This window comes from Lygodium microphyllum, chromosome 4 (genome assembly GCF_053477565.2).
Source record: "Lygodium microphyllum isolate KBCC chromosome 4, Lygodium_microphyllum_v1.1.10, whole genome shotgun sequence".
Lineage (NCBI taxonomy): Eukaryota > Viridiplantae > Streptophyta > Polypodiopsida > Schizaeales > Lygodiaceae > Lygodium > Lygodium microphyllum.
Window position 1 is genome coordinate 98034890 of NC_141138.1, and position 14716 is coordinate 98049605.

The following is a 14716-nucleotide window of genomic DNA, read 5'->3' on the forward strand; positions in this document are numbered from 1 at the left end:
TCACTACACTCGGGTCTACCTCTTTAAGATCTTCCAAGGACCATGAAAATACGTCTACATACTATCGCAAGAGAGCGACAAGACTCGCTTTTTCTTCCTCAGTCAAGTCATCGTCAATGAAGACTGGTCGGGGTGTCTCTCCTTCTCGGGCTAAGTTCACCTCTTTGACCCTGGCTGGTCCCTCGATTGGTTCACTCGTTTGCCCTTGCTGTTTGGCACCCATCAAGATCACTATCCTATCTCCACTCTTGAATTTCATAAATCGTTTAGAAAGGTCCCATGGTTTTCATTGTTTGTCTGTTTGGGTGTCCCTGGGTTGGTTCGCCCTTCCTTGCTTCAATCATCTGCGCCTCAAGTGGACAAGTAGGTGTTGAGATATCGAGCTCCACTTGTGATACGCCAGGGTGACCGTTGTGTATTTATGTCACCGACTTGTCAGTTGCAGACGCGGTTGGTACACCACCCATGAATAATAGCTACATGACAGCTATCCTTATCTACTCTAGTTCGTGGCTCAGTAAGTATGCCACCTTAGTTTGTTGAGTTTGGTTTGAGACCCATATATAGGGTTCTTCTATTTCTTTGTATGAGAGTTCTTTTGGCTTACACAACTAAGAAGAGGAAAACTGTTTTCAGCCTCCACCTCTGTGTGTATTCCCCCATTGTGCAAGCAAGAAAGCTACAAGTGAGACTCCTTCCTTCTCTCCCACAATCTTGACATGGTATCAGAGCCTTGTTCGTGGTAAGGAGCTCAAGAAAGCAAGCCAAGCTCGCGGTGTTCTGGTAAGAGGAGCAGTGTTGCTTTCATTTTCTGTTTTGGGAGCAGATCTCTGCAGGTAGCACAGCCGGAAATTGTAAGAGTGCATTGTCTCAGGTTGAGACGCCCTTCGCGGTGAAGCAAGAGGGTAGTATATGTTGCGGGTAAGGGCTTTAGCCCTAGGCGACCTTGTTTTTTTGATTTGAGGCCATTTCGGGGCCTGTTTTGGAGGCGGAAGTTTTCTGCACGCACTCAGGAAAAGGCTTAGTTTTATGCTGTGCAGCCACTGTTCTACAGGTCGGTGAAAAGTTACTATAGAAATTGCATCGTATGCTTGTGCGCAGAGACATTGGGAGTTTCAGAATCATCCTTGGTTCCTGTTTATGCAAAATCGTCACTAGGAAGTGACTGTGTGGTCAAATACCACTTTCGCCAGTTTTGCAGATTTGCCCTTGTGAGGGTGAAGCTGTGTTTTTTGCAGTGACAGAATTTTTTGCAGTATTCTGTAATGGCGTCTGATTCTCTTTCACAGATTGTCACTGAAAAGCTTGACAAGAACAACTTCCAGGCATGGAAGTTTAGAATGAAGAATTTCCTTATGGGAAAAGGATATTGGGAATTTGTTGCAAGAAATGAAGAAGAACCAGTTCTTCCTGATGTTCCCAATCAACAGCAAATGCAGGCATTCAAAGCATGGCATGAGAGAGCCAGGAAAGTTATGTACTGGCTGTCTATCAATATTTCAGACTCTATGATTGTGCATATTCAGGATGCAAGTACGCCAAAGGAGGCATGGGATACACACTTGGTCCTACTTTGCATGCTGATGGTTTGTCTCTGTTTATGGGTTCTCCCCTATTCGTGGGTTCCTTGAGTGGCTTATCTGAGTGGGTTCCTTGACTTATTAAATATAGTCCTCAAGTTATCTCTACTCTATGTGTGTGTTCTTTCTGGTGCACTTGTGTTCAATCAGGTTTTCAGTTTTTCTTAAGTGCACTTCAAGTGCGGAAATTCAAGGTGAGTGCAGCAAAGAGTCTCAAAGCGTCTCATGCACCCTTGGGCTTGATAGGCTTTGTGGATCAATTCTCTAGCCGTCTAGATGGGATTTAGGGCCTTTTGGTTACATTGCCTTGCCGTTTTTGGGCTTGATCAGGGTTTTATGGCTTAGCGGGTTGCCTCTAGGTCTCTGGGTTTCTAGGTATTGCAACAGCCCACTCAAACTGTTAAGCGGCTATGCCTTACAATTTTGTCTACTCGGTGCACCAGAATCAGGCTCTGAACGTCAGGAGGGCTTACGACAGGTTGCGCTATTGTGGGTTAGGTGAAATTTCTGAGAAATTGAGTTAGACACACACTTGGCCCAACTGGTCCAAATTGTAGGGGCTGAGCGAGTGACTCGGACGGGCCGAATCGCACTTGTCCCAGTGCAAAAAGTTTTTCACGGGCCGAGGTCCGAGTGGAGTAACTCGGATGGGCCGAGTCAAATGTTGGGCCGAGGGCTGAGTCGGTCTTGGGCCGAGTGTCAGTTTGGTCAAAAGGCCGAGTGACGGAACTTGGACGGGCCGAGCTGAATGTTGGGACTAAGGGCCGATTAGGGTTTTCGGGTCAAGGTTCGAATGGGCGGGTCCGAGGGCCGAGTCTGGGACTCGGCCTAAAAAGGGCCATTCAAACGGGCCGAACGCGGCGCGACGAATGCCGCGCGATAACAATTTTGATCGAATCTCCCAAATCCCAACCACAAACTTCCAGATCCTGGCTAAGGCACCAAGGGAAGTGATTGGTATACCTGGGGTGAGCGGTAGGCTCTCCGATGACGAGATCGAAATGAATCTTTCTGGGGGCTCTCTCTCTCTCTCTCACTGCAATGGTTGCAAATGAGCTCCCCCTTGGCCTCTTGGCTCTTAAACCCCTTCCCGAGCAGGGCTTTGACACTCTCAATCACTCACTTGCCGACATTAAGCATCCCAAGCCAACTTTTTGCCATTTTTTGCATGATTTATGTCCTATTTTGCCTTGTTTGCAATAGTAAACCCTACCCTTTCCCGGTTCGATTTCCTAATCCTATCCTATACTAAATGCAACGAGAATCAAAAGCAACAAATTGAAATGATTTCTCCCTTTTTTCCAATCATCAAACAAACAAACAAACCTAAAATACTTACTTGTTTCGAAGATCAAAACACCCAACCTTCCTACCTATCTCAAGCTCCGTTTCGGGGGAGAATCCCTTACTTCGATGCTCGATATGGGGCGTGCAAGCGCTCAAGCTTGAATTCGTTAGTTCCAGCCAATAGAACCAAAATGTGGGAGCTTTTGCTCAACTACAAAGACCCACGGACTGCTTATTGTTTCAAGCGTTCCAAGCGAGCTGTAATGGCTACCTCTCACATAGCCGATGCGCCATTGATCCTACGAGTGTAGTGATCTTACCTTGATGCCGATATGAGTTGCCTTCTCTCTCACACACACCGATACCTCCACGATCCTAGATGCTAGCTCAAGCATGCTCAAGCCTCCTCCATCCACCATAGCCGCGTGTGCAAGAGAAGAAAATAGAAGAGAAGAGGAGAGGAGATGGTGAAGAGCTTCACCCTCTTGATCCCTCACTCCCACTCACTCACTCCCTCACACTCTCACACTCCCTCTCTCAAGAGCACACACAAGCAAGAAGAGGAGAAGAAGAGAAGAAAAGAAGAGCTCTTGTTGGGCACACACCAAAGAATGAGCTTCCATTCACTTTTTGAACTTTATATATACAAACCCTAAAACCCCATGGGCACCCATCCCTTTTTACATGACCGGCCATTGTGGCAAGGTCCCTTTTTCTAATTCCCTCTTTTTGCTTCATGTCCTAGGCCTATATTTGACTATTCTTTTACAAGTGGCATAGGAGGGAGCCTGGCGCTCTTTTACAAGAGTTTTTGGAGTTTTTGAGGGGCCTTTTATTTAAAACTATGCTTTTGGCTCGACTGCATGGGTATCTTTGCTCCTTTTCCATCTTCTTTCCGTTTTATCATTCATCCTTCCGCCTTCTCCGCTTGGGGTTAACAAGAGCGAAAGAGGGAGGGAGAGGGAGAGAAGGAGAGAAAGAGAAGGAAGGAGAGCTTTTCCTCGCCGCCGCCATTGCGCCGCCATTCGCGAATAAGAGGAGGAAGTGTATGAAGGGCAAAGAGGAGCCGCCGTGAAGAGGAGATGAAGAATCCATCTTTGAGCCTTTGCGGTGAATACATTGCTCCCTCTTTCTTTGTTATTATTCTTTCTCCTTATCTTTTGTTTGTTTTTGTTGAGAATGAGGTGCATTGAGGGAGAAAGAGAGGAAATGAGAGAGGGAGAAGAAGAAAGGAAAAGGAAGAAAGAACGAGAGAGAGAGGGAATAAATATGAAACATAATAAAGAAAGAGAGAAAGAGAGAGAGAGAGGGAGGGAGGGAAGGAGGGAGGGAGGGAGAGAGGAGAATGAATGAGAAAACATGAGGGGGTAGAGAAAAACAAAGAGAGACTGTAGTCATGCAAGAGGACATTTCATGGTTAAAAGCTTGGTGAAAGAAATGTCAAGAATTGTGTGGTGGAGGGACTTGCTCAAGATACTGCCGTCGAACACACACAGAATGCACAAGGAGAAGCTTACTCAAGAGACAAGAAGAGAGATGGAGGCCAAAACATTTTCTTGCTGATTTCTTCTTCTTTTTTCACAAACTTTTACAATGTACACAAAGTATAGATAAGATACAACATAAAGAAAAGTGGCCTACTAAGTCAAACAATGCATAACCAACTACACTAGTCGACTAGCGCTATAACTATGCCAGCTGTAAATAGGTGTAACAACCTGAATATAATAAGTAATGAGTCAGTGGCCATGTGAGAGTCATAATGACCACCGACATGCTAAGTGTAGATGTGTGGACCCATCTAACCAGGCGGTCCATCATTAATGTCTGCATGTGTTGAGCTTGTCATCTCAACACTCCCCCTCAAGCTCAACTGCATCTGTGCAACTCCAAGTAAGCTTCGAAACTTTTGAAGCTTCTCTGTACCCAATGCCTTCATGAAGATTTCAGCTATGTGATCCTGTGTGCTGACATACACTAAGTCAATCTCACCTGCTAGTACCTTCTCTCTTACAAAGTGGTAGTGTACCTCAATATATTTTGTCCTGGCATGGAACACAGGGTTCCTAGCCAACTGTATACTGCTCATGTTGTCACTTTAAATGATAATTGGACCTTCCACCTGCACATCTAAATCGGCCAATAACTTTTGCAGCCATCCTACCTCACATGTTGCAACAATAGCACCTCTATACTCAGCCTCTGTACTCGACAAAGCAACTATAGATTGCTTTTTGCTACTCCAAGTAACTGCTGCACTACCAAGAGAGAACATGTATCTGTTGGTAGATCTTTTATCAGAGATACTACCAGCCCAATCTGCATCTGTGTATCCAAACACCTGTACATCTGTACCTACCTCATAGAAAAGTCCATAATGTAATGTGGACTTCACATATCTCAATATACGTCTGACTGCATCCAAATGTGGCTTTCTAGGTACTTGCATAACTGACTCACAAGACCAACATCGTAGCTCAAGTCTGGCCTTGCAATGGTCATGTAGATCAAACTCCCCACTATCCTCCTGAACATAGTAGGTCTTCTATCTCATCCCCAACATCAGCACTCAACTTTACATTCTGCTCCAACGGGATTGAAAGTGGTTTGCATGCTGTCATACCATACTTGGACAACATATCCAAGCCATACTGTCTTTGGGACAACCATATACCATCATCACATCTAATCACCTCAATGACAAGGAAGTACCTTAGCTCACCTAAATCCTTCATCTCAAACTTCTTATTCAAAAAGTCATTGACTTCAACAATCCCTTTATCACTATCACCTGTAATAATCAAGTCATCCACATAGATGACTATGATGACCAAACCTGCATCTCCCTTTCTCACATAAAGTGAGTGATCAACATCAGAAACATAAAAGCCAATATTGACAAGATACTCTCTGATCTTGTCAAACCATGCTCTAGGTGCTTGCTTGAGCCCATAGAGCACCTTCTTCAACCTACACACATACGTGGGATGCTCTAAAACTTCATAACCTGCTAGCTGATCCATATACACTTCTTCCTGCAAATCACCATGCAAGAAGGCATTCTTCACATCCATTTGTTGCAACCTCCAACCTTTGGATGCTGCCAAAGCAATCATACATCTGACAGTTGCCATCCTAGCAATTGGACTAAAGGTTTCTTCATAATCTATGCCATATGTCTGGGCATAGCCTTTTGCAACCAGCCTAGCTTTGTACCTACTAATAGAACCATCTGCATTGTGCTTAATCTTATAAACCCACTTACATCCAATAGCTTTCTTGCCCTTTGGCAATGATACTAGATCCCAAGTCTTATTGGCCTCTAATGCATCCATCTCCTCATCCATTGTTGCATCCCAATGAGTATGACCAACAGCATCCTCAAAACAAGTGGGCTCAACATCCTCAACTAGTTTCAACATATAAGCATAATGGTGAGCTGCATAACCTTCAAAATCAAATCTTTTAACAGGGTATCTGACCTTGCTAGATCTGTGTACCACTGGATCACTCAATGGAGCCTTTACATTACTATGAGCTCTCTGTACACCTGGTGTCCTGACAGAAGGAATACCAAGCTCATCATCCAAGCTCTCTGAGCCATTGGAGTCTCCATCAAGAACTGCATCAATGCCATCTGACACTTTATTCTTTCCTTTGTCTTTACCTGTAGTGCTACTAGATGCACCTGAAGATGTAGAGCTACTCCTTGGTCTAGGACTACCAGATGATGTCTCTGGTCCACTAAGAGTCCATGATTCTTGCTTTTCAGCCTGCACATGAGTGTCATGATCATCATCATCATCCAATGCATCACCATTAGATGCATATCAATTGCTCATTTAATCAAAGATGACATCCCTGCTCACTCTGAACTTACATGTGACAGGGTTATAATAGCAATACCCTTTCTGCTCTAAAGAGTATCCAGTAAAGACACATTTTTCTGCCTTTGGATCAAGCTTCTTCCGTAGCTCATCTGGTACATGAACATATGTAACACATCCAAATATCTTCAAGTACGATACATCAGCCTTCTTGCCAGTAAAGCATTCTTCAGGAGTCATCCCATGAACTGCAGTTGTGGGAGTTCTATTCATAATGTAGATAGTAGTATGGACAGCCTCAGACCAAAAATGTTTGGGCATATTCTTTTCAGCCATTAATGCTCGTGCAACTTCTGCAATATGTCTGTTTTTTCTTTCTGCAACACCATTTTGTTGTGGGTTATACCTGCATGTGAACTGTCTCTTTATCCCATGAGACCTCAGAAAATCGCTGAACTCATTCGAGAGGTACTCTCCCCCTCCATCTGACCTCAAGCACTTTACTTTCAAGCATGTTTCTCTTTCAACTGCAGCCTTGAAAGTTCTAAAGTGCTCAAACGCTTCACTCTTTTCCTTCATAAAATATACCCACAGCTTTCTAGAACAATCATCAATGAATATGACAAAGTATGAACTGCCTCCAAGAGATACATTTTGTGTAGGCCCCCAAATATTTGTATGCACAACATCAAGGATATTTTTGCTTACATCTTTGTCTTGTGAAAAGGGTTGTCTTGCCTGCTTACCAAACTGATATGCTTCGCATACCTTATGAAATTCTGCAACTCTAAATGTAGGCAAACATGTAACCAACCCTTTGGACTGCATTAATTTCAGCCTTTGTACATTTGCATGTCCAATGCGTTTGTGCCAAATTTCAATATCTGCAACAATAGCTTTTCCTTTAGCATACATAGCAGCATTCATAGTAGGAATTTCAGCATCCAGAGTAAACATACGTCCAACTCTACTTCCCTTTGCAACCAACCTGCACTTGTCATTGAAGTCTTCTACAAAGCAGCCCTTTGCATTAAATCTGACTTGCAGCCCTTGCTCTACCATCTGACCGCGACTGACACCAAGTTCTTTGTAATAGATGGCACATGTAATACATCTGAAAGACTCTTTGTCTTACCATCATGCAAGGACAAGGAAAATTTTCCAATGTGTGAAATTGGGTGGCATGAATCATCACCCGTCTGCACATAACCTGTATTTTGCAAATCCTGCATCTCTCCAAATCATTCTACATGCCTGATCATATGATTGGATGCACCTGAATCAACATACCAAATATCATCATGTGTTTCCTTTCCTGTAATAGCATTCAGCATATGCTGTATAACAAACAGACGTTTTGTCTTCATTCTGTTGTGAAGACGATGCATAGTTTCCTTGCTGCAACTAACCACTGCAAATATCATCTTTCTTAGCATAACATTAGGCTACAATATGACCTGTTTTGCCACAGTAGTGACACACAATACCAGAGTTGGTAGAACCTCTATTTTGCCATCCACCTCTTCCTCTAAAGCTCCCCCTGCCTCTAAAGTTACCATGACCTCCTGAAACCTGCATATCTCCAAATTGATGATTCAATCTGTTTTACTTGTTGTCACTACCACGTCCTGTACCACGGCCTCTTGAAGAGAACCTACTACGTCCCTTTCCTGAACTGGAGTAGAAAGCTTGGACCGGTTCACCACTTCTTTCAGATGTCTCACTCTGCATGTTGATCTCTTCAATGATCATAAGGGAGACCAACTCATCGAAATCTGGAAATGGCTTTCTGACATATACGAAAGTTACAAAAGATTTCCAAGCCTTTTCATTGTTAAGTCCACCCAAGGTAGACGACACCAAATCATCATCATCGGGCATTACATCAATCGCTGCCAAGGCATCTGCAATGCTCCTTACCTTCAGTGCATACTCATTGATAGACATCTTCCCTTTCTTCAATGTATTCAACTCTTGCTTGAGTTGAATCTTTCGTGCCTTTGTATTTACGGAAAACATACTTTCAAGTATGGTCCAAGCTACATATGAATTCTCTGCATTTCTAATATGTCCCAGCATATTATTGTCAATTACTGTAGACAGCCAATACATGACCTTTTTGTCTTTTGCATTCCATTCCTTCCATGCCTTTGTCTCTTCTGCAGTTGGAGGATCACTCACCTCTGGCTCCTTTTCTTCACCTGAAACAAACTCGTAGAGGCCTTTTCTAATAAGGAAGTTCGTGACACAGAACTTCCATGAAGGGTAGTTGTTCTTGTCGAGCTTCTCAATGATGGGGTTTCCACTATTCTCTGCCATTATCACAAAACTAATACCAAACAACAAGCAAATCTTCTACAACCCTCGACCTGTAGTGCATAGCAATACACCAAACATCCTTTTTCACTGTCTGCTCAACAATACATGCAATCTGCAACCAATTTGCATATAAACCTTATGTTTATTCACTGGCAAACAGCTTTGAACTGAAATCTGTAACCTGTGCACTTGTATACAGCAGACACAACTGAAATTGCAGGGTATTTCGAACTACTGTCCGCAACCTTGCGAGTCTAAAACGGGGCCTGAAATGACCTCGGATGGCCAAAATAGCAGTGGGAAAGCCCTAAAGGAATAATTTGCAAAATACACATCGCTCTTTGCGCACACCAAATCTCACTGCAATTTGAGATTTTTGCTTTGCCTTGCTTCCGGTGCCTCCACAGGCACTGTCCAAGAGAAGAAGTAGAGAATGGAAGAGCTTCTTACCTGTTGCTTGCTTGCTCGAATCCTTGGCTCCTCTCATTCTCCTTAGCCTTTAAAACCAGCCTCAATTAGTGGTGCAGCTCTGATACCATGTCAAGAATTGCGTGGTGGAGGGACTTGCTCAAGATGCTGCACCGAACACACACACAGTATGCACAAGGAGAAACTCACTCAAGAAACAAGAAGAGAGATGGAGGCCAAAACGTTTTCTTGCTGATTTCTTCTTATTCTTCCACACACTTTTACAATGTACACAAAGTATAGATAAGATACAATATAAAGAAAAGTGACCTACTAAGTCAAACAATGCATAACCGACTATACTAGTCGATTGGCGCTATAACTATGCCAGCTGTAAATAGGTGTAATAACCTGAATATAATAAGTAATGAGTCAGTGGCCATGTGAGAGTCATAATGACCACCGACGTGCTAAGTGTAGATGTGTGGACCCATCTAACCAGGCGGTCCATCATTAATGTCCGCATGTGTTGAGCTTGTCATCTTAATAAGAAACTCTCTATACCTTGCTACGTCACAAGGGCCATTGCACTTGAGAAGGAATAACCAAGTCTTCACTAACGGGAAGCTCAACTCAACTCACTTGTTTGGACACCTTTAGGAGTGTTTTTAGAGTGCTAGATAGAGGCAAAAGAGATTATGCCAATACTTCTGATACGCTCACTTCCAAAGTAAGTGCTAAAGGCTCACTTCATACCTTGAGAAGTGAACTTGAGTAGTCAACCTAAAACTATTCTTAAGCTCACCTGGAACCATTTGGTAAGAACAAATTGAGTGGAGGTAGCACTAATAGTGATAGTCAAGCCCTTGGACCTCATATAGCTAGGTCATCAAAAGTGACTATATCTAAGAGATGACAACCCTAAGAATACTAGGATCTCACCTTAATTAGCCTACAAAATCACTCACAAGTGGTTGGATCATCAAAAAGATAGTTTACACATTGTGTAGTGTTGTAAAAATTGTGATTGAATGCTTGTTTGCATATGTCATAACTGAATTGGAAGTTTGAGCACCATCATCATGAAGATACTTGTATTTATATTGAATTACATTGATTGTGGAAAACAAAAGCCTAGTTGTGCATAGTGCACCTACATACACTTGCAAGTTAGTAAAATTGCAAATTTCTAATAAAGAAACACAAGATACATAAAGAAAATAAAAAAAAGCACAAAATACACAAAGAAATTTGAGAAATAGAGAGACCAAATATTGACTGACTCTAGAAATCCCTACAATCATAGCTCAGACAAAGAAAATACACTGTGAAAAATGGACCTTATCATCACAAATTTTCTAAAGCTTGCACACTATGCAACAAAGACCACATCACTGAATGAGCCTTACTAGCCAACAATGACAAATTAGGCAACAAGATTTTTAGCACCTAACATACGCCACATCGAACATAAAACAAATTTGGAGGGCGAGAGGTGTCTTCCTCAGAAACCACCACTTTCTTGCCTAAACTAATCACTTATTAAGACCGTAGTCATGCAAGAGGGGATAAAGAAAAACAAAGAGAGGGGGAGAGAGGGAGGGAGAGAGGAGAATGAGTGAGAAAACGTAAGGGTGTGGATAGAAACAAAGAGAGGGAAACAAAGAAAGAGAGAGAGAGTAAGAAAGATATGAAATGAGAGAGGAAGAAGAAGAAAGGAAAAGGAAGAAAGAACAAGAGAGAGAAATAATAAACTTGAAAGACAACAAAGAAACGGGGAAAGAGAGAGAGAGGGAGGGAGGGAGGGAGAGAGGAGAATGAATGAGAAAACATAAGGGAATGGAGAGAAACAAAGAGAGGGGCAACAAAGAAAGAGAAATGGGAGAGAACATAAAGTAAAGAGTGTGAAGAAAGGTGCAAAGAAAGGGGGAGAATCAAAGAAACAGGGAGAAAACCAAGATGATAGTTGATGTTACTTTTGTTGAGTTACAAGAGAATAAATTCCTTCTCAAATAAATTTAGAAAGAAAAAGAGAATGAGAATAAAAACAAATTGTTTGTCGTAATGTAGAAAAAAATGAAAAACAATGAAGGTCACGATGTTCAAGATCGCGAGGCGTATCTTAATCAGCATGTCCCATGTCCATGCTCTCAATGCAAGCTGGCAATTAGACGAAAGCATCTCTTGTCTATAGAACACGTACGACACTTCGGTGAGTTTCAGTCGGAGATCATTAATTAGACGATCTCATACTTTGAGAAAATGGTAAGAAAAGTGTGTATCAATCATACATTATATTTGCAAACTAATTGAATATCATATACAACAACATTGGATGTGACCGTAAAATTTATACAGGGAGGTGATGTCTCATCCTAAGGAGGAGTGCACCTATTGCGGGTAGTTAGAAGAGTTCGTGGGTGTGTGATGGATGGAGTTCCTGAGCCAATCCACCACTTGGAAGGCACTGTCCAGTCTATATTGTCAATACCAGAGGAGACAAGCAGTCTTTCAGACTTTCCTACAATCTTGGAGCTTGAGATGGAGGCAATGATCGATGCATTGATGCCCATGGATATCGAGACATCTAATCCGGTTAGAGAGGAAGCATCCATACCATTATACGATGGGTGCCGAGTATCTTGCTTGAAGACGCTACTTGCACTCCTAAGTGTGCAAGCAAAATAAGGGTGGAGCGATGTGAGTGTAACCGAGTTGTTTAGGTACCTTCTACGTACGCCTTCTACGTATGCTTCGTTGATTTCTTTTCAGTACCATTATAAAAAACAATTGTACTTTTTCAAGGTGTTTTATGATTTCTTTTCAGGTTGCTAAAGTGTCATATATTATAACTTGTAAATACCATGCTTGAGTCTCGTGATGATGCATGACATGTTTTACAAAAGCTTGGTATGGACTACAACAATATCCATGCATGTGTCAACGATTGCGTGTTGTTTCGAGAAGAGTACAAGACAATGGAGACCTGTCCAAAGTGTGGTGCTCACAGGTATGAACAAGACTTGCAAGGGCAAAACATCCCTTAGAAAGTTCTTCGATACTTTCCACTTATTCCCCATATACTTCACATGTTTTGTACATCGGGCATGGCGATCTTGACAACGTGGCATGCACATAATAGAGCCATAAATGGAGTCCAATGAATTTCAGTGGATTCACATGCATGGAGCCACATTGACTCTGCCTTTCTAGGCTTTGCACGAGGCCAATCTTCGACTCGGTCTTGCTATGGATGGCGTGAGCCCATTTGGTCTCTGCTCAACATCTTACAGTGTGTAGCATGTAGTCCTTATTAACTACAACATCCCACCATGGATTTTTACGAAGAAAGGACACTTGATTCTTTGCTTGCTCATTCCTTACTGCTACAGAGTCAAGAATATGGACATCTATCTCTATCCATTAGTCGATGAGCTTAAGATTTTGTGGGAGGGGGATTGGCATGGAAGATATCAGCAAGCGTGATAGTCGACGGTTCACCAATATATGCGCCATTCTCATGTGGATCATGCATGACTTTTCGAGATTCGGGGAGCTTGTATTCACTAAATAGAGGTGTTGGTGGTTACCTCAGATTATCATGCATATCCATTGTGTGGGCCATAGTTAGACTCCTGAAGGTCACGAACCATGAAGAAGATAGTATATCAAGGATACACCACTTTCTTGCTAAAGGGTCATGAATTGAGGAAAGGTTTTCTTGGATGATCTCTAGCACGAATAAACGCCCAAAGTTGGTACGAGTTGAAAATGGTCCATACAGAGTCGTATCCAAACGGAATGCGACGGTTCTCGGTTTTCTATGAGTTGCCGTATTGGACCCACTTACAAATCAACTACTTGTTGGATCCAATGCATATTTTCAAGAATGTGGGTAGCTTACTATGGGACCACATCACAGAAAAAAGAGAAACTGCAAGGGTACAAATGGATTTGAAGGAGGCAGGCAAGATAGAGGTGCTTTGGCCATAATTGAGTGCTGATGGTCACTTGCAACTACTCATGCTCCTTGGGTCTTGTTCACTAAAGAAGAGCACATTGTGAAGCAAATTATTAGGTCTACCGATGGGTATGATGCGTTCTCTTAGATCTGCATTTTCTAAAGATGACTAGTTAACGGGGCTAAAATCCCATGATTGTTTTTGTATGTTGCACAATGCCTCCATGGAGACGTGGCTTGCTAGGTACGAGCAAGCTAGGAAAGTTTGAAAATAAGTGCAATCCGAATTTCAATGTAGTACGTACCATTGATCGATTTGATAACACGAGGGCATGGAGGAGATGCTGTGGTTTATGTCTATGCGATGGTTACATGGAGCTTTGATCATAGCCTCTCGCAAAGTACTAGAGGTCTCTACTGAGGGGAGTAGAAATTCTCGAGGGGATGTAGTCCAAAGGTGACCACATGTTTTATAAGCTATCGTATCTAGATTTTATATGTGACAACTAATTAACTGTTTCAATGTACAATACAAAATATACAGTGTAGCGTGATCACACGGATGACATTTTTGCGTGGAGCATATCAACAAAATGCGCTCCACAACAGATTGTGGTGTCATGGCAAAGTTCGAGCAAGAGAGTCGACGGCGAGCCAGAGATCCAAACACCATTATAGAAGAGATAGAGTATTTTGGGAACTTGCAAAGTATTATCACGGTGGATTACCGTAGCTTCTCCATGATCCTATTCGATGTGCAATAGTTCAAAGTGGTACTAGAAGGAGCCGGGGCAACTATTCGACAAGGTCTATTTGGATTTCTTGAAATAGATTCTAAAAAAAGATGGACTGATTTGCGTGACACGTATTGCCGGTCCATTGCGAACAGGTACATGAACTCATGTTTTTAAAACTTTTATTACGACATGGTATATGTCACAAATATTAAATCTTTCTTGTATGTGACTTTGAATAGGTAATTTTCTATCCAAACCCCTGATAACCTCGATGGTGGTCCAGCGTAGATGAGGATATTATGTAGATAGAGGGGTCGATATTGCGAGGGGTGGAGGCCGCCCAAAGCTTGGAGCATGTAGAGGAGGTAGAATCGAGTAATAATGATAGAGAGACAGGAGGCCAAGAATTCTTTGACAATGAGGTGGACTCATCCTTTTGTGGTGACCTTTCTATCATGATACCTTCCAGTGTATGTGGAGTTGTGTCAAGAGATAGATATGGGACCATAGGCTACATCATACTTGGAGCATCCACCTACTCAATTCGTTGATGAATCGCTTATAAGGATACTCTAGAATATGCATTTTAAATAATAT